This window comes from Cnephaeus nilssonii (genome assembly GCF_951640355.1).
Source record: "Cnephaeus nilssonii genome assembly, chromosome: 6".
Lineage (NCBI taxonomy): Eukaryota > Metazoa > Chordata > Mammalia > Chiroptera > Vespertilionidae > Cnephaeus > Cnephaeus nilssonii.
The window spans coordinates 72,924,082-72,942,866 of NC_137077.1; the positions used below are offsets into that span (position 1 = coordinate 72,924,082).

Below are 18,785 nucleotides of genomic sequence, written 5' to 3' on the forward strand. Positions count from 1 at the left end.
CTAACCAAATCAAATTCATATTCTGCCTTGTCTTCAATACCATCTCCCTCTCTAGAAGAGTAAACAATACGAAAGGCATGGCAATGTTGATAACTATGGGACTGAATGTGTTCCATGTATCCACATAACCCATTCTCTCAACTCCCTCAGGCCTTTGCCCAAATGTCATCTTCTTAGTTAGAACTTCCTCAGCCGTGCAATTTTACATTATGACCCATTTATCATACCCTGTCTTTGTCAGCATTTCCTGTCCTTCCCCTTGCTTTTTATTTCTCACCATATTACTTAGCACCATTTACAATGCTATGTATTTTATAATTTGCTTTTATTTTTTTAATTCTTTATTGTTTAAAGTATTACATATGGTATTACATATATTTCCTTTTTTCCTAATTGACCTCTCCCCACCACCCCCAGCACATGCCCTCACCCCCCTGGAGTCTGTGACCATTGGTTATGCTTATATGCATGCATACAAGTCCTTTGGTTGATCTCTTACCCCCCAACTTCTCCCTCCCCTGCCTTCCCTCTGAAGTTTGATGGTCTGTTTGATGCTTCTATGTCTCTGGCTCTATTTTTGTTCATCAGTTTACATTGTTCATTAAATTCCACAAATGAGTGAGATCATGTGATAATTTGCTTTTAAATCATTTGGCTCCCTCCAAAGTAATGTCAGTTCTATGAGGGCCAAAAGTTGGGTCTGTTCAACGCATATTTATATCTCTGGTGGTGCCTGCCACATATGAGCCACTCAATATCTATTTGTTGAATGAATGAATTTTAAGCTGACATATCCTGAACCACCTTCCTAGACTTTGAGGCCTTAAGATGCTGAAAAGTTAAAGTATATTATAGATTTTTAATTTATAATATTAAGAAAAACATCATCATAGTGCTTGACTGTGTCATCACATTGTTTCCATATTTGTAGTGATAACCATTTTTAAGCCTTTTCCACTTAGAGCCAGGTATTACTTTATATTATTCCTCCCTGCTCATCAGTAGAAAAACAATCAACTGGGAAAAAATAGCTACGAAACTCCCTTTTTTTTTCTTTCCCTTGGCTCTAAGGAATTAACTTCATTTAATTCCTTTCCAAGCCATTGTCCCATTTCTGTGTCACTTTTGTGGGCACTGGAAATCAAACCAGGTAATCAGTCTTCTCCATAGAGATTTGCTTTTGACCAGCAGCCTACAATATACCCTGTCAGAGGATGTGAGTGACACCTATAGAGATAATTATGTTGCTAGTTTTCTCCTGGCCTTAATAGGAAACAGCAAATGAAATAACCTAAAATTCTGAAGTGGTATTGTAAATAAGTGTTATAAAAACAGTATAAGTACAGCCATGCCTTCTTATTAAAAATATATAACTGCACATTTCACACTTTCATTTCAATCCATTACAATTTCACTGTCAGTGTAATTGAAATTTCTAATGGGATTTATACACATGGAACAACATTAAACAAAAATAAAATATACCCCTAAAATCCAATCCCTTTTGGAGCGTATGTTATATAAAGGTTATCACTTTTGACTTGGCGTAATACAGTGTGACTCTAATGACAGGTAACAAATTAGAATATTAATCGATTTCGGTCTCTGAACTAAATCTTGTCTATCTGGCAGATGTGGGGTTTTTTTTTGTTTTTTTTTTCAAAATTGATAGCAAACAGCTTTAGTCTGTCACTTGAAATTCCCACTTGTGAGAAGAGCGGTGTCACAATGGCAAGGAGTGTGCATGTCATTAGTTGGATAATCTGCACAGTCCAGCATGGAACATACTCAAACCAAATTGCCTGATGATATCATCCATAACACCAGGGGCTTAAAATTTTTAAAAAAAGGAAAAGGGAATAGTGAATGCGGAGCATTTTTATCTTTCAATTCATTCTGCACACTGTTATCTAAACGAAGCAGACAAGGTTTCTCAGAATGGTTCTTTATTTTGCAAGTTTGATTTTAATATGACGAGGGCCATGGTTGGTTTGTAAAGCATGAGCTCGTGTCATCCGAATAGCTGTGATTAAGGTTTTGATATTCATGAGCTTCTTGAAGTAGAGTGCACCTTTCCTTAAGCACAGCAGAAAACCAGATGGCCGTGTCCTGACTCTTAGCCCAGAATAAGAGCAAGTGGACTAAGGGTACTTATGTCATTCATGCAGAAATACTATTGGATAAACAGTTTAACACAGGGATTCAAACCACAAACTCTAGTCACAGACTGCCTGGGTTCAAACCTTAGCCCCACCACATACTAGCCTTTTGACCTCAGGAATGTCAATCTTTCCATTGTCAGCTTCTTCCTGTATACAGGGGGGTCGAGGGGGGAGCAAGAAATCTCCATCATAGGTTTGTTGTGTAAAGACACCATTTCATATAAAGTGCTTAGCAGAGTGTCTGACACAGAGTAAGCATTTTATAAATGTTAGCTATTATTAAAATCAAGCTGTCTTTTTTAACAAGTCTATTTCTATTTTATAAAAGCCGTCTTTTCAGGTCAGACACCCAAATTCCAGAAACTTTGCCACCAAGTATTTAAGCATTCCATTCTTTAAATCCACTCCAATATGCCTGTTCTAAGAAAGACAAATTCCCTCTCAATGTTTCCTTTTCCCATCACCTCCTGTAATTTCCCTTAAAAAAAAATAAAATAAAAAACCTCCTGTCATTTCATTGTCTTACTCATTCCTTTTAGTCCATACACATACTCAAGGTTCACACATCTGAAATTCCTAGCAAAATTCCACACACACTAAGTGCTTAAGAAATGTCAGTTTTCCTCTTTCATTCTCTAAACTTTTCTTCTTACTTTACCTCCTCTGTCAACTACCATTCTCTCTTCCTCCTCCATATCTCCACCAAACTGACAACCCAGCTCCTTCCATTCTGTTTTTTTTATCCTTCAAACACTGTTAAAATGGTTTTAACTAAATCACAGATACCTCTTGATGTGCAGGTATGGGGTTTATTCTCAACCTCAGTCATTCAGATACTTCTGCATTGTCATCATTGTCAGCCACCATCATCTGAAAACTCTTAATTTCCAGAACTCCACTCTCATTTCCTCCTCTTCCTTTCTTTCCTCCTTATTCTCTTTTATTGACTGGTCTCCTGTTTCATTGTCTTTCCTTCCCTTAAGTGGTAGAGGTCCCTGTTTACAAGTTTCCATTTTCAACCCTTTTTCCATTTGAAATCTACATGCTCTCCCTGGGAGCTCTCACTCAACTAGCTGTTCAAATAAGAACTCTCACTATTATCCTTGTCTCCCTCACATGTTTCATCTCCAGTTCTATACCTGCATTCAAATACTGTTAATTCTCCTCCCGAAAAACCTCTCAAAACCAGCCAGTGCTCTCACCTCCAGTGTCTTCTCTCCTCCTGGACTCCCTTTCCTATTAACCCTGACACATGCTTTTTTTTTTTTTTTTTTTTAATTCAAGAACCAGTTCAAATGTTCACTTAGGTGAGAAGTTCCATCATTTCCTAAAGCAGAAATATTTAAGTCTTCCTCCAGCCTTTCAAAGCTCTTCATTAAATGTCTTGGTTATCTGGTTTTGGTTTATCTTGTTTAACTAGTCTTTCTCATTGAAATGGAAATTCCTCAGAGGCAATAATTTCTTACACATATTTGTATCTTTCATATTTGAAAGTGTCTAACACCATGTAGAAACAACTGTATAGATATTATCATATTATAAATATTACGTTATACTAAACACTGTATTTCTTGTGCCCTGCTTGGAGAAACTGATCTACAAAACAATTGTCTTCAAAACGTTTTAGCCAAAGATCTCTTTGTTCAATTGAAAACAAAAACAAAATACTATATAAAAACAAAGCAGAGCTACTGTGATGAGTTAAAGATGTCTTTCACTCACTCTTCCAAGATACCCCTATTAGCAGCTCTAAAGACCTGTGACTGTAGGGAACATATATGAAAGCAGTGGCCTGAAAAAGTAGTAGGTATATCAGTGTTCTCTCTCCAACCACCAAAGAAGCTCAACAACCAGTACTAATATAGTTGGTTAAATATGGCACAAGCAATATTCATTGATGATGAAAAATGCTGTCCAGTAACTATGTTTTTTTCATGTGGCTGCAGATTGAACATAAAGTCATTGTCATATGTCAAGAAACATATGAAGAGAACCCTTAAGAACATATAGTAATACATATCATGTAAATAACAATAATTATGGTAATGATGGCTAATATTTGTAGAGCTTTTTTAAAAAATATTTTTTTTATTGATTTCAGAGAGGAAGGGAGAGGGAAAGAGAGATAGATACATCAACGATGAGAGAGAATCATTGACCAGCTGCTTCCTGCATGCCCCCTACTGGGGATTGAGCCCGCAACCCAGACATGTGCCATTGCTGGAATCGAACCCAGGACCCTTCAGTCCACACTCTATCCACTGAGCTAAACCAGCCAGGGCTGTTTATAGAGCATTTAGCATGGAAATATGTGCCATGCACTCTAAAATCAACCTCAATTCTGCCTTATAAAAATTCTATTAGATGAAAACAATTATTTTCCCCATTTTACAGATAAGAAGGCTGAGGCTTAGTAAGACAAGTGAATTGTCCAAGGAAGTTACACATCGTTCAGGTTGACAGGCCTAGTCAGGAAAAATTTGCAGTTTTTTTTATTATGTCTTAACAGAATAGCCCAGAGGCTGCAAATGACCTCCACCATTCCTATCACACATGACTTGAAACTATTAGAGTTCTATGTGCCTGTTCAGAGTATTGGTTGATATTTGATATTCATCTTTTAATATTTGTTTTAAATGACTGAATACTCAGAACACAAGTTTAATACTAATTCAGAGTTTGTTGTTGCATTGCCTGGCTTTAAAGAAAAGTACTTATTTATTCATTTAAGTTTCTGCATTTCTTTTGTTGCACTCTGTTAGATTGGCATGTGAATAACCCATTACTACCTAAATTGCAATTTGTTTCATCATATACATGAACTTTGCATATGATTCAGCTATCACTGGCTGACTCAATTCTTCTCACTTGAGAGAAGCATTGGCTAAAATGTGACATTATTCATTGTTAACCTCTGCTAAGTTGAAATACATGTAAGAAAAAAGTTGCAATACCGATAAGTGTTCTTTTCACAGCAAATGCTTTGCAGTATTGAGTAACTTCATCAATGCAATGCTGAAGCAACCAATTTCAGACAAGGACTCTTAGAGATAAGGGTGCAAGTCATCACAGTACAGTGTAGGGAGTCATGCTTACCTTCGATAAACAGAGTTTAGTTTATTTTAGTTTATTTCATCATCTTCTCAAGTTTATCTCTGATTTAAAATATAGGAAATATAAATGTGTGTGTATCTGAATACTGTGTGTGTTTGTGTTAAGAGTTATTATTTAAAACTTAATCCTATGACAGAAAGTCGGTTTGGTTCTTAATAGAGTTGACACTGCCCCCTACAGTATGCTGTGAATTTTTGGAGGCCATTTTTAGTGTTCTGAAAGAAGGGCATGAGGGGCAGCCTACAGACCAGGTACCTACACATCTTGGAACATGTGAGACAGTTTCACACTATGAAAAATTGCCTTGCATTTTGAATGAATTTCAAAATCTCCATAGACCAATCATATAGGAGGAAACCCTGTTAATATGGGAGACATCTATAATACTGTCGACGATAAATAAAAATAATAATAACCCCATAAAACATTAGCTTAACTAACTATATGAAAAAATAATCAAAAATAACAAAGGAAACCCTGTTAATAATTATCTGAACCTAACTAAAACTGTCATATAAACACAAAGTATTTTTGTGTGGCTCTAATATAAACTGAATATTCTAGTTTTGTTTCTCATGTTTATCTAACCTCTGATCTTTTATTTTCTCCTTTCTTTTTAAAAATCTTTTCATTGTCTTATTTCTCTAAATTCAAATATTCCTTTTAGCAGCTTCATTGTCTTGCTACTAGTATAGTTGTGCCTGAAGAACTGTATACTGAAATATAAGTAATTTCATTATATATTACTTTTTTATTTATTTTATATCATAGTTTTATTGATTTTTAAAACATATGTGTAGGTATATTACATTATCTATTATTTATACTCTGAGGGAGTTAAAGGAATATTATAGCATATTTGTTATAAACTGGGGCATTGTAGAAAACACTGATTTTAAAGAACATGTGTGCACTATGATCCTACCAACACCCTATATTCAATGCTGAAACCTAACAAAAAATATGTTACTGATGCTGGCTTTCAAGAAGTTTCTTTAAAAGTGTCCTTAAATTTTTTCTTCCTCCTGAGACCCTATTATGCAGAAAACTCCCCCAAGAAATCCATGCCTGTAAAATGAACTAGTGTTTAGAGAGTTTAAAAACTTCTAAAGCATTGGGTAATACAGAGTAATTTGAAGCATATAAAGCCACCAAGTGAATTAAGATCTCAGGGAAGTTTCTAAACCATATTGAACTACATTCCATTAGCATTTCAAAGATATTAAGAAACCACACCTGAGAAAAATAAGGGAGGGAACCATATTTTGGACATATATTAAAAAATAGTTCAGGAATTACCTTGCTGAAATACCACACCGACATACAAATATATTTTAAAATAGTGTTAAACCTCTATTCCTTACCACATAGCAGTTACAGGTCAAAACACAGACCGCATTTCCACTGAAGGAAGCCTGACTACAAATGCAAATCTATAAAGACAACAGAACGAAAGAAGCTGAGAGACTGCTGTTTCCCTTCCTCTAATGACTAGTTATATCTTTTATTGCACTGCTGACATGTCAGGTTTGTGCCAGTCTATTCAATTGGATAAAAAATTTAGAAGCAGCCGAAACCGGTTTGGCTCAGTGGATAGAGCGTCAGCCTGCGGACTGAGGGGTCCCGGGTTCGATTCCGGTCAGGGGCATGTACCTTGGTTGCGGGCACATCCCCAGTGGGGGGTGTGCAGGAGGCAGCTGATCGATGTTTCTCTCTCATCGATGTTTCTAACTCTCTATCCCTCTCTCTTCCTCTCTGTAATAAAATCAATAAAATATATTAAAAACAAAATTTAGAAGCAGAAAACCGAAGGGAAAATATGTGATGTACTATTATATTGTTGGCATTAGGCTTTATTTTTCTTTGATTTTCATTTATGAGACCATTACAACAAAGGGATTGAATTTGATATCTCCTCTTCAGCCTGCCTTTTTAAGTGAACTTATATAACTTTGAAATAAAGATTAAGAAGATAATGGACCATTTAAAGGTTTCCTCAACCAAGCAACACTTTCATTGAAATTGCTGTCCTGGAGGAATTTCAAAACCACTTGAACCCTTTCCCTTTTTCTTTTCTCTTACAAGCTTTTTACACTTAAAAGTTAAAACTGCCCTAGCCGGTTTGGCTCAGTGGATAGAGCGTCAGCCTGGGAACTGAAGGGTCCCAGGTTCGATTCCAGTCAAAGGCATGTACCTTGGTTGTGGGCACATTTCCAGTAGGGAATGTGCAGGAGGCAGCTGATCTATGCTTCTCTCTCATCGATGTTTCTAACTCTCTATCTCTCTCCCTTCCTCTCTGTAAAAAAAACAATAAAATATATTTTTAAAAAGTTAAAACAAAAAAAGGGGTGGCAATGGTACTACAAATAAGAGAAATACATTCTATTGTTAAATATGCCACATACTTAAAGTAGTGTGCACCTATCCATAGAAACTTAGAAAAGGTCCAAGATCTCAGGGTAACAAAATTTAATTGACTGAGCATATTGTTCAATGCCTTGAAAGTAAAATTCTATTGTAATAACTTATTTTTCATAAGGACTTAGATACAGTTCTTTCAAATCAGTAAACCAAGCATGTCAAACTCAAAGGCTAACACAGACCAAATAAATGAGGCATGCGGCCTACGGGCCACGAGTTTGACATGCTTGCAGTAAACTATTCTAGTGGGTTAGAAACATTACTGCTATAATCGTGTAAATATTGCTCTCTAAACTCTTCTGTACACTTCTGTAGCCCTGTACTTTGCCCAGAATGCTGTGCTAATCATTCATGCCATTAATACCGTATGACCTTTGGCAAATCATTTATTGTCTCTGTAAAACAAGGATCATAAAAGTACTTTACCTCTGGAAAGTATAAGCAGTAAAGTATTAACATACATAAAGTGCTTAAAACAATGTCTGAATATAATGTTGGACATATTCAAAGTTCAAGTGTCCAAGGCATATAGCACCTTCTATGTGCTAGGCTGCATATATCATGCTTAGGAGCTAAACCAAAGCACGTAACTTTACCTTGTTTCTGGGCCTCAATAGCACTACAGACTCAGAATTTTTCTGCTAGAAGAACCTCTAAATTCAAATGTCTTAGCAAGACAGCAATGGCTTTTTCTGAGATTATTTGGTATGATTCTTGTATAAGTTTCAGCATCACCTGCAGCTGTTTACCCTCCCACAGTTTGCTTCAGGACAGAAACTCTCGAAGTTATTGAACTCATTATCCAAAGTGTTCCACGCTTCGAGCTCTTGTACAAACTCCTCTGCTGGAGTTTCTTGCTTGCCACTGCTTGTCTACTTGGACTATCTCTTGATATCCCTCAAAACTCTTTTTTTTTTAATCCTCACCAGAGAGCATGTTTATTGATTTGAGAGAGAGAGAGAGAGAGAGAGAGAGAGAGAGACACTGATGTGAGAGAGAAACATCGATCAGTTATCTTTCGTACGTGCCCCAACCCTGGATGGAACCTGCAACGTGTTTTTGGTGTACACTCCAGCCAACCTAGCTAACCGGCCAGGGCAGAACTCTCATTTCTTAAAAGTCTTCCTATCCTCATGCTACCAACTGCCTAATCTATTAACCAACAACTATCACTCTGTAGTAAGTCTGTACTTTACATATGTTTATAATTTTTACTGTTTATTTTACTCATCTGTATGTGTTTTCTCTCTTAATACCAACCGATCTACATGAGATCTGAACACTCATTTCATCTGTGTATCCAGCTCCAACACAAAATTTGGCTCAGAGTAGGCAGAATTATTATTCTTTTTTTGCTCAAAAGATCCTAATAACCATATTACCAAGAAAAGGCTTCCCCTCATCGATACAGAGAGTAGATTGGTGGTTGGCAGCAGCAGGGGGTGCAGTGGGGGTGAGATGGGTGAAGAGGGTCATAGGTGCGAACTCCCACTTATAAAATACCTAAGTCCTGGGGATATAAGGTACAGCAGGGTGCCCGTCATTAATACTGTACTGTATATTTGAAAGTTGCTAAGAGAGAAGATCTTTATTAAAAGTTCTCATCACAAGAAAAATATATATTTTAACTATGTGTGGTGATGGATGTTAGAGTTATTGTGATGATCATTTTGCAATATATACAAATATCAAATCATTATATTATAGACCTGAAACAAATATATATTGTGGGTAAAAGAGGTTTACAGTTGTGAGTACATTAAATAGTTTCCTTTAGTATTAATATTTATTAACTAGAGGCCCGGTGCACAAAATTTGTGCACGGGTAAGGTCCCTAGACCTGGCCGGCGATCAGGGCTGATCTGTGGGGCGACCAGCAGGGTAATCAGAGGGCCCCCACTGGCGCCCACCTTGGCCAGCCTAGTGCCACCCGTTTGCCAGCCCCGCCCCCTGCCACCGCCGCCAGTCGCCTCCCTCTGCGGGGCGACTGGCAGGGCTATCGGGGGTGGGGGGGCCCCCCGCTGACACCTGCCTTGGCTGGCCTGGGTCTGCAGACTGCAGGCAACTCCTGCATTGAGCGTCTGCCCCCTGGTGATCAGTGCACATCATAGCGACCAGTCATTCCACTGGTTGTTCCACTGTTTGGTCGATTAGCATATTAGGCTTTTATTATATAGGATTATTATATTAGTTTCCATACGCATAGTAGTAAACCTACTTTTGCCCACCCCTGTAGCTATTTGTCAATTATATCTTAATTTAAAAAAAAAGAAATGGCTTCTAAAAGGCTCTTCCTGGAAAGGGGTGATAGTAATAACCAAAGGCGAAAGTCAGCATGACACTGGACTCAAGCTGGGCACCTTGCACAGCACCCTGCCTTCCCTCAGCCACTCGGGATTTCACAGCCAACCTTTTCTCTTTCCCCCTCGCCTTTTATTTTTCTCTCCATCTCCTTGACCTTTCTTTAACTTTGTCATTTTCCATTCTGTGTCTTTCCTCGTTGCCTGTGCTGAATAAAAATGTTCCTCATTTGTTTTATTCTCTTTGGCTGTCTGATTCAACACTGAGATACAAGCAGCCACCAAATTGGTCCTCAGGGTAAAACAGCTTTCCCTACAAGCAGTTTTATTCAAGTGGAGAGCTGGGACTTAGCGCTAGTTTCATCTTTAAAAATAATGTATTGTATTAGAATGCCCAGAAACAAGATGAACTCTTTTTTTTTTTTCCCCAAGAATTGCTGATAACACAGTTCAGTTTCCTGTGCTGTCACTGAGAGAGTTCAAAGATGCCTGGACGTGTTTTGTTGCAGCAGTTTTTCCCACAATGGTCACTTTTGTGAAGTTTTCTATTTCTGTTTTTTTTGTTTGTTTGTTTTTGGATTCTCAACAGAGGATATGCTTATTGATTTTAGAGAGAGAGGAAGGGGGAGAAGGAGAGGGAGGGAGGAGAAAGAGAGAGAAAAAGAGAGAGAGAGAGAGAGAGAGAGAGACATGAGAGAGAATATCGACTGCTTGCTTTCGACAGGGGATGGAGCCCGCAACCTAGGTATGTGTCCTGACTAGGAATTGAACCCACAATTTCTGTATTACAAGACGTTGCTCTAACCAACTGAGCCACACCGGCCAGGGTGTGAGGTTTTCTTTAGTGAATAGCGGTTTATAGGAAACCTGTATGAATTTCTCTGTTTTACTTTATTAGCCACACAAAGCACAACCATTTAGTCAGGCAAGTACTATCGTTGCCAATAACACCACAACTGTTATTATTATTATTATCGTTGAAGTGGTGCTTCAGAGTGGCCTGGCCAGCCAACTTCCACCCACACTGATTGCAGCTGTTCCCTGGCACCTCACCTTTCCGCAGCTGCTGTCATCCATGCACCTTTCTTCCCCATAACTGCTAATGTGGCCTAATGCCATTCACCTGGCTGCCCTCCAGGTCCTCATCAGGAGAAATCTGGCTTGCTGGTTTGCATTAAGTAGTCTTCAGCTGTAACAACAGTGCCACTGATGTGGAAGCCCAGTTACTTTCATTCGAGTGGAGTTAAATCATCTTTCTGAAAGTCAAGCACTGCCATGTTTCTAACACTCTTCAATTATAGGAAACACAGACAGTTTCCCCAAGTTGGTTCTGCTATTTTTATCTTCCATGGGAACTTACACAAGCCTTTGCTTCTATCTGGATTACCTGGTTTGGCCATTCATTCAGCCAGGAACACTTGGGCTTGTATGTACCCAATGCCATGCACCTATCCTTATTAATACTCCCTTCTCCCTTGTTTTCTAATACTTTGAACTCTAACTAGCTTCCTTTCTTTCTGCTTTTGACTTTCTCTTTCTCTTTGCCTCCTCAATCACTTACTTACAGGGAGGTATTCTCTAATAATTTGCTGCTGGCATTCTTTACCTCTGTGATTTATATTTCTTTATGATTTTAGGAGTTCCCCTACTACTTTTATGTAAAACATACTCAAAACTCAATTTCTAGCCCTGATGTCTCTAGTAAGCTCCCCCATTTTGTTAAATTAACTTTATTAGGAATGGTATGCATACAATGAGAAGCACCCACTGTAAATGTATAGTTCTGAGCATTTTGACAAATGTGTATGAGGTAACCATCACTCCAAAAATTTGCCTCTAGTTCTTTTCTGTCAATTCCTGCACAGTTCTAGGCAGTGATTGATCTGTTTTCTGTCACTATGAATTGCTTTTGACTATCATAGAATTTCATACACATGGAATCATGCATGTGTTATCTTTTGTTTCTGGTTTCCTTCACACATTTCCAAAACTCACCGTCTTCCTCCTCAAACATACACACATATATATGCATGTGCGCGTGCACACACACACACACACACACACACACACACACACACACACACACACTCCTCTACCCTAAAGCTCAACACTCTAGCATGGTCTTTAATTCTCCCCAATTTTTGTGCCCATTGTCCATTAGTTAACAAGTATTGTTGCCTTGCTCTTGGTCCTCTCTCTCCTTTTCATTCCCATTGCCACTGCTCTATTTGGGCCCTCATCATTATTACAATTACTAGAACCTACTAATAGACCTTCCCACAACCATCTCCACTGTTGGCCAATCCATTGCACATAGATCTCCCAGATAACTCTTCCATGGAGCTCAGCTCTGAACACACAAGTCCCTTGCTCAAATGCCCTAGCTGGTTTGGCTCAGTGGATAGAGCATGGGCCTGTGGACTGAAGGGTCCCAGGTTTGATTCAGGTCAAGGGCACATGCCTGGGTTGCAGACTCTATTCCCAGTAGGGGGTGTGCAGGAGGCAGCCGGTCAATGATTCTCATTGATGTTTCTATCTTTCCCTCCCTCTCCCTTCCTCTCTGAAATCAATAAAAAATACTTAAAAAGATATTCACTACCCCCCCTTAACTGACTTTTGAACTCCTTTATTTGTCAGCCAAGACCTCTGTAGTCTAATCCCAATCCACCTTTCCTACCTCACTTCCGCTTCTCTGCAGTGAACTATTCACTTTTCTGCAGAGACATCTCTCCACTTCCTGCCTTTATAGTTTAGTCCATGATTTTCCTAAATCTGATATGTCATTCTCCCCATCTCTGCATATACAAGCCTCCCTATCCTAAATGATGAAGGCTCAATTCAAATGCTAGCTCTTTTATCATGTTCCTCCTGAATATCCATATTACTCTTCTACTATATTTATCTTCTATCGTGTAGTGTCATGATGTTCATATCTTATTTTCTTTACTAGATTTTAAGGTCTTAGAAGATACCTTGCAGTTTGAACATTCTTTCACACTATAGGCATATGCTATATACCTCATAAAGAGTGGGAAGTCAATAAATGTGTATGGCATGGATTAATGGCTGAGTGGTAGAATACAAAATAAAATAAGTTATCCTTCTTATAATCTAATAGGAGAGATACGATATGCATAGAAACAATAACAATATAAGACAGTGGTGCATGCTGAAACTTAATATGTAGAGGAGTCATCAAAGATGAAACTGGAAATGTAATTTAGAATTAGGTTAGAGAGGGCCATCAATATCCAGCTAAGAAGTTTAGACTTTATCTAATAGCTAAAGAGGAGCCAGGAACCATTCAAAGTATTTAAACATGGAAGTAACATAATTATAGTTTTGTTTTAGGAACAGCAGTCTGGCAGCAGTGTGCGGGTAGGACAGATTGTAAGGGGAGAGCCAGGAGTGAGGGACAAAGTGTGCAGGAGGTAATGGGAGGGACTCTATAGGGGTAATGAAAGCCTAAATTGCTGTGGAAAGGAAGGCACAGATGTGACGGATTCTGAGAACATGCAGTTGACAAGCACTCAACTGGCTCTGAGAGTGTCTAGTACAGAGGAATGAAAAATCATTCCAGAGAAGCTGGGTAGCCATTTCAGGGTATGTCTTGTAGGGAATGGGGAAAGCAAAAGAAAGTTCAGCTTTGGAAACTGAGGTTTGGGAATTAATTGCATATAAATTTAGGCTGTAAAAGTGGATAGTTGTCAGTAGTAAGAATGTATGGGGGTCGGGGGGAAGAGCATCAATGATAAATTCTTAGACTATGACTCATGAATGAGTAGAGAAATGGATAAAAAGATAAATGAGCTGTCAGAGAACAGTGGGGAAAGCAGAAGGGCAGTGTCACAGAAGCTAAATAAAAGAGTTTCTGAGAAACAGTAGCCAATTTAATTTTTAAAAAATTATCGAATGTACTGCTTGAAGTTTGGGTCAAACAAAAATAACTGAAATACATAATCTGTCCTTAGGGTATTTTCAGCCTGGGGACAGAGGGGGAGCAGATGGCATCATCATCACTACCAATATTTTCTGAGTGATTAGTACTATATATTGAATTATGATTTGACCAATTATTCCTCATAACAACCTTGTTGGACATATATTTATGATCCCAATTTTATAGGAAGTAAAGTGTCTCAAAGATGTTAAGCAAAAAATACTTTTGAATAGGACTAAATGAAATCTGTATTAAAGAGAGGTACAAGCCCTGACCGGTTTGGCTCAGTGGATGGAGCGTCGGCCTTCGGACTGAAGGGTCCCAGGTTCGATTCCAGTCAAGGGCATGTACCTTGGTTGCGGGCACATCCCCAGTAGTGGGTGTGCAGGAGGCAGCTGATCGATGTTTCTCTCTCATTGATGTTTCTAGCTTTCTATCCCTCTCCCTTCCTCTCTGTAAAAAATCAATAAAATATATTTTTTTAAAAAAAGAGAGAGGTACAAGTAATCAAAAGAAACAGAAATTAGTTACAGAAGGAGTTAAGAAACAAGTGGCCTTGAATTATCCTTTGAACCAGAGGATTTGCCTAACCAAAGAACTGAAAGAAAGGCCTTCCGTACTGAATAGCATAAGTTGTTTAACATGTATGGTGCATTCCACCCCAGAGTTTTATGGTTAACAATTTGGTTGGTGTGATTGGATTGTAGGTTCCATGTATTGATATGGTTGAAAGAGAAAGCACGTGACCCCATTTTTGAGAACATTTAATGCTTTGCTAAGCAGGTCATATTCATTCTGCAAAATATAGTAAGCCTTCCTGGGATTTAAGGAACAGAGTGTGATCCAGCTAATTTTTTTTTTCTTTTTTGGACCCATGAGAAGAAATAATTAGAGATATAAGCATCCAGGCATGGCAAGTGCTGCAAGTAGATCATGGAATATTATGCCTGAAAAAAAGTCCAGGGGATTTAGAGCTCTTTATTGACCTTGGAAAGCCTTGTTCCATTAGAGATGGAATCAGAAGCCAGCTTGCAGGGCGTGAGGTGAGGACTTGGGTGAAAAAGGAGTGAGAAGGTGAAAGCAGGGAATGTTAACTGTTCTCTCCCATGAGAATACAAACAGAATTATAGCTCATGCACTTAACAGGATGAGGGAAATTGGATAAGTGTTCAGGTGGTTTCAGAATGAGATGAAAGGGAAATAGGTTGTCATTACCATTGGCAAAGCTAACCCTTTCCTGGCTACTTCTAAATGCCACCATATATCCACAGCCCTGGTGTTACCACAAATCTCTCATACATTTCACAGAAGAAGTTACTTGTGAACCTGGGACAGAGAAGTTGGGAACAGTGCATTGAGAGCTTGAACATTAGAAACTCTTTCAGATACACTCAAAGAATTAATTCACCTTCACTATAAAGGGTTGCTGAGACCACATACCAACATATTTACCCTGCTTCTATGATCTGTTTCCCTGTCCTTGCCACAGGCCTCACGCTTATGGCACTTGCCAATTTTATGTTAGAGTTATTTGTCTTATCCTTCCAGATTTGCCTAAATTATTTGGGAACAGATATGGACATTCTCATACATATTGCTCCTATAGAGTAGACACTAAATGATTACTTAATGAATTAATTTTGGGGACTATGTTTCACTATTATAAATACACGCCAAAAATTGGTTTGTGGAGAGAAACTCATTTTCTACTGCTACACGGAAACTTACAACAAACTTAGTGACTCCAAAAAGTACACATTTATCCTCTCACAGTTTATGTGTATGAAGAACCCAGGCACAGTTTAACTAGTTTAACTGAGTCCTCTGGTCAGGGACTCACAAGACCATAATCAACGTATCACTGGACTATAGGAGAGCAGCTCAGGACCCTCTTCCAAGTTCCTTCAGAGTTTTGGCAGAAACTCAGTTCCTTGCAGTTGCAGGACTGAGACCCTCCGTCCCTAGAGGCACCCCTTTCATGGGCGTTTTTCAACAACGTGGCAGTTTGTCTCCTCAGAGCAAATGGAAGAACCTCTCTGTCACCTCGGAAAGGGCCAGGTCCCTCTTGGAGGTCTATCACCTGATTAAGTCAGACACACCCAGAGTAATCAATCTCCCTTTTGGTTAATTCAAAATCAACGGGGTTGAGACCTTTCACACATTGTCAAGATCCCATTACATCTGCCATATAGAGTCACTGCATCACAGGTTTGGTCCACATTCAAGGGCAGGGGATTATATAGGATGTGTACCCAAGGGGTGCTGGGGGGCAGGGGAGAGGTAGAGGTCTTGGGAGCCATCTTAGAATTCTGCCTACCCCAGCCGAGGAAAGAGAAAGAGCTTGGGGGAGAGAGCCAAAGAGTTCTTACTTAAAAGGCAATAGAGATTTTCTTTTCTCTAACTAATACCAATTTGTACTGTGTACAGTTAAAGTTTTTTTCACAGAATATTTTTTTTACAAAATTGCACTGGAAAGCATCATTCATTCCCATTTTGTTGTTTTCTTATTTTTTGGTGCTATTTCATGGTAACTACTAATAGAATAATAGAGGCCTGGAGCATGAAATTTGTGCACGGAGGGGGGAGGTTCCCTCAATTCAGCCTGCACCCTCTCCAATTGGGGACCCCTTGCGGGATGTTCAACTGCCATTTTAGGCCTGATCCCAGGGATCGGGCCTAAACCGGCAGTCAGACATCCCTCTCACAATCTGGGACCACTGGCCCATAACTGCTCACCTGCCTGCCTGCCTGATTGCCCCTAACTGCCTCTGCCTGCCAGCCTGATCACCCCTAACTGCCCTCTACTGCAGGCCTGATGTCACTCCCAACTGCCCTCCTCTGCTGGCCAATTTGGTTCTGATTGGTCGGTTCCTATGCCAGCGTCAAAAGCTCTGCCTCCTAGGCAGCCATTGTCTCCCCCAGCACCCAGATTTGGTTCTCATTGGTTGGTTCCTATGCCAGTCAGCATCAAATTCCCCACCTCCTAGATAGTCATTGGCTCCCCACAGCACCCAGATTTTGTTCTCATTGGTCAGTTCCTATGCCAGTCAGTATCAAAAGCTCCACCTCCTAGACAGCCATTGGCTCCTCATAACACCCACCTTTGGTTCTGATTGGCCGGTTCCTATGCCAGTCAGCATCTCTAGGCCTATCTCTGGGCCTGATCAAAGAGGCGGAGGCCGGGAGAGAAAGAAAAGCCTGGCTGCTGGTGAAGATCAGAAAGAAAGAGGGAGAGAAAGAGAGAGGTAAGTACACTGATCAACAGCTTCGACTGAGGCTGCAGATCAGACCCTGACTCACTTTCTGGGTCTCAGCCACCTGGGCAGTCAGTGCTGGGTTGCCAGGTTGCAGCTGGGCAACCCAGTGCTGACTTTCAGATGGTCTGCATTTGGTCGCAGGCTCGGCCCCTTCCCAAGCCTAAAACCTCTGCCCCAGACTTTAGGCTTGTGAAGGGGGCACCCCACACACTTCCAATCGCAGGCTCGGCCCCTTCCCAAGCCTAAAGTCTGGGGCAGAGGCTTTAGGCTTGGGAAGGGACGCCCCTCCTATGGCTGGCTGGGAGTGACCTGGGTGCCGAGGAGGTTCCCGGGACCCAGGTATGTATGCAAATTAACCGCCATCTTTGGTGGGTTGATTTGCATACTCACTCTGGTTGGCTGTGGGCGTAGCGGAGGTACGGTCAATTTACATGTTTCTCTATTATTAGGTAAGATGTTCACAGGGTTGGCAATAGCACAGTTTTAGTGGCGGATATTACAGTGCTGATTTTTTGTCTGAGATGTCAAAGAGAGTGTGAAAGCCACAGCCATTTGTTATTCATAACACTCAGTCCAGCAAATCCCTCAAAGGTGATATTTTGGTAATGGTCATTAGTACAAATCACTAGGTTTCAGAATGTCTGTGAAAACACCATAGATCCTGGGTTGGAGATACTATTCCAATTCCAAACTTTTACTTCAAAAAGAAAAAAGGTTAAGAAATGGAGTTCCGGTCTTAGTCACAATTGGAATTATGAGTTGCTATAAGCTATACTCAATATGATTACAAACTATAAGTTTGACACATCATGTTTTAAAATGATTATGTGTTACACATTCCTGATACCTCCTGTATAAGAAATATGCATACAAAGGAGGATACTTTAAAGTGGGGGTGGGAGGAGGCATGTATTAATAAAGACCTCCAAAAGACTTAAAGTTTGGATTCTTGGTATACCCCACATTCCAAAAGCTGTTTCAAGCACATGTGCGGTAAAGCATCTCATCATTTCTGAAACTGACATCTCTGGTTAAGGTGAATTTTCAAAAATATTCAGAATATTACTATTAAAAAGTAAATTATTTTAAAATCCCAGCAATGAAAACTTCAGTTTAGCCATGAACTGAGAGGAAAAAACTCATTATTGACTTGTTTTGAAACCAATTTAATCCTAAACTACAGCTCATGTCAGCCAAATAGCTAAGGTTTATACACTGATACACAGTAGCCACATCTATTACATGCTTTGTATTCTTGTAAGGAGTTTAGATTTCTCCTATTATTGATTGGTAAGAAAATTCTTATGAGGAAAGATTCCAGGGGAGAAAAATTGTTTAATGAGGATTTTTCATGTTTTGAGAAAGCAGAAGAACATTACTAAATGGAAAATGAGTGGTAGAAAAGCTGATGTATCTATCTACATTAAGAAATTAGAAATATATGTTTTAAATGCAAAAGTACAGAGCAGGTCTTGTGGATTGAATTATATCTCCCAAAAAAGATAAGTTTAAGTCCTTAACTCTTGGTAATTGTGAATATAACTTTATTTGCAAATAAGTTCTTCAAACATCTAAGTTAAGATAATGTCAC

At 39.3% G+C, this 18,785-nt stretch overlaps 1 protein-coding gene across 1 annotated transcript in view; it reads left to right on the forward strand.

Annotated features, from left to right (window-relative positions):
• Positions 1 to 18,785, forward strand: part of SYT1 (synaptotagmin 1) — a 356,025-nt gene that overhangs the window by 165,085 nt on the left and 172,155 nt on the right. The gene's annotated exons all lie outside the window — the stretch shown is intronic.